The sequence below is a fragment of the Athene cunicularia genome, assembly GCF_003259725.1.
Source record: "Athene cunicularia isolate RWA chromosome 28 unlocalized genomic scaffold, athCun1 chr28_part1, whole genome shotgun sequence".
Lineage (NCBI taxonomy): Eukaryota > Metazoa > Chordata > Aves > Strigiformes > Strigidae > Athene > Athene cunicularia.
In genome coordinates this window covers 413,513-416,267 of record NW_020799139.1, presented here as the reverse complement: position 1 = coordinate 416,267, position 2,755 = coordinate 413,513, and positions in this window count along the sequence as shown.

Here is a 2,755-nt window from a genome sequence, read left to right as displayed (position 1 = left end):
AAAAAAGAAATCCAGTCAAGCAAGACCAGAATGGGATGGTTAATAATTGATATTTACATTTCTCCCGTGTCTGATCAAAGGATTTGATTGCATGACAAATGAGGAAATTACTGTAAAGTATTATACATCCATTAAGAACATAGATGCAGCAGATAGGGCGCGGGAGCCGTGGCGATACGGTGTTTGCCACCAGGCTCCGCCGCCGTTTGGAAAGGACTCGGGCTGATGGGGAAAGCCGATATTTCCCGGATGCGGAAGAAAATCAACAATCGATCCCTGTTTTATAGGAGATGCTTCAGGAAAGGATGGGAAGAGGTGTCCGGGGCAGAGCCTGGGGCTCTTCCAGGAGATGAGGAGGTGGGGCCGGACCCCACAGTAGCATGGGGGGCACTTTGTAGCGTCCTATGGGTCCCTATGGGCTCCTATGGAGCTTTGTGGGGTCCTAAGGGTCTCTGTGGGGCTCTATGGGTCCATATGGGCTCCTATGCATCTTTGTGGGGTCCTAAGGGTCCCTGTGGGGTCCTATGGGTCCCTATGGGCTCCTATGGAGCTTTGTGGGGTCCTAAGGGTCCCTGTGGGGTCCTATGGGTCCCTATGGGCTCCTGCAGACTCCTATGGGTCTCTGTGGGTCCCCACGAGCTCCTATGGACCCCTATGGGTCCCTCTAGGCTACCATAGAGCCCTATGCATCTGTATTGGCTTCTATGGACCCTACAGATCTCTATGGGTTCCCAGGGACCACCATGGGACCCTACAGGCTCCTCTGGGCTCCTATGGGTCATGTGGGTCCCCACGAGTTGCTGTGGATCTCTGGGTGCTCCTATGGACCCCTCTGGGCTCTTATAGACCCCCCTCTGCATCCGTTCGGGCTCTTATGGACTCCTACAGGTCTATATGGACCCCCAAGGACACCTACAGGTCTTGGTGGTCTCCTATGGAGCTCTCTGGGTCTCTACAGGCTCCTCTCTTCGGAAAGAGCCCCTTCCTCGCAGAGGGAAATTAATTTAACACAACAATGTGAAGGTTCCTCACGCTGCCTGACACCCTCCTGGCTCGCGCGGCACCTCCGCCCGCAGCTCTGACAACGGCGCCGGGAGGTGACGGTGTTTCCCTGGTGTATCCGGGAAAGCGGAGCAGGTTTAACACCCACAATTTTATCTCCAGGGCCTGAGAGCCACAGCAGCCTCCTGGCCCACCAACAAGCGGTTCTCACCATCCAGAAAAACGGGCAAAACCCCGTCTCGGTGCCCAGGCCCCGAGGCAGAGCAGCAGAGCGAAAAGGAAAAATACCATTTTTCTGTCGGATTTCCCCAGAATGGTTAAAAGTTGGTGTGCGGGTGACATTTGGTCAGTATTAGGAGGCGCAGGAGGGGATCAAGGAAAGTTCACGGAGAGGCAGATGGGGGAGCGCGAGCGGCTCTGCCGCCGGGATGGATTTGGGCCCCGGCACGCTCAGGAGCTTCAGAAAAGGAAAATGATAAAAAATGTTTCCTCCATTTTTTTTATTTCTTTTTTTCTTTCTTCCTAATTTTCTTTTTTTTCTTCCTTTTTTTTTTTTTTTCCCCTAGAATGCCAAACCCTCCCGCGATCGATGAACTGCCGGCCATTGGCCCAGTTCTCCCCAAACCATCTCTTTTTTTTTTGCCAATTTTTGCGCTTTTTTTTTTTTTTTTTTTTCCCCCCCGATTTTCGCATCCGGTGACCAAAGGCTGGGGGCATCATGGGGCATTGCAGGCTCCGAGGAGCACCAGGGGGTTAGAAATGGAAAGAGCCACCAAGGGTGGGGCCAAACGGTCCCGGCGGGAGCTGCGGTGGGTGGGAAATAGGAAAAGTATGGGAAAGGCCTTAAATGTGGGAAATCTACTGAGTATGGGGAATATACTGAATATCAGGAATATAGAAAATATGGGGAATATATTAAATATAGGGAATATATTGAGAATGGGAAATATATTGAATATGGGGAATATATTAATTGTGGGAAATAAATTAAATATAGAATATACATGAAATGTGGGAGATACATTAGAGTGTGGGAAATATATTGAATATTAGGAATATAGTAAATATGGGGAATATATTGAATATTAGGAATATATTGACTATCAGGAATATATAAAATATGGGGAATATATTAAATATGGGATATATATTGGGTATGGGAAATAAATTGACTGTCAGGAATATATTAAATATGGGGAATATGTTAAATATGGGATATATATTGAGTACGGGAAATGAATTTCAGGAATGTATTAAAAGTCGAAATAAATACAGGATATATATTAAATGTGGGAGTGTGGGAAATATATTGAATATCAGGAATATATGAAATATGGGGAATCTATTGAATATGGGATATATCTTAAATATGGGAAATGAATATGAGGAATGTTCTGAAGGTGGGAAATGTCAAATATATGAAATCTATATTCCATGGGAGTGTGTATTCAGGAATATAGGGAATATGTGGAATATTGGCAGCACATGAAACGTGGCAAATATATCAGATATGAGAAGGAGACTGAATACAAATATTCGCTAGGGGGAATGTGTTGAGCGGGAGAAATTGGGTGAGTATTGGTAATGTCCGTCGTGAGCTTTGTGGAAAGCCGATGCCGCATCGGGGACGCGTTAAGGGGCGATGCGCTGTGTATGAGAGACGCCCTGGTGGTGGCAAATGACGGGAATATCGCAAATATTCCCCCCAGTGGGAAATGCAATAAAAATGGGAAATTGATCGAAACGGGCCACG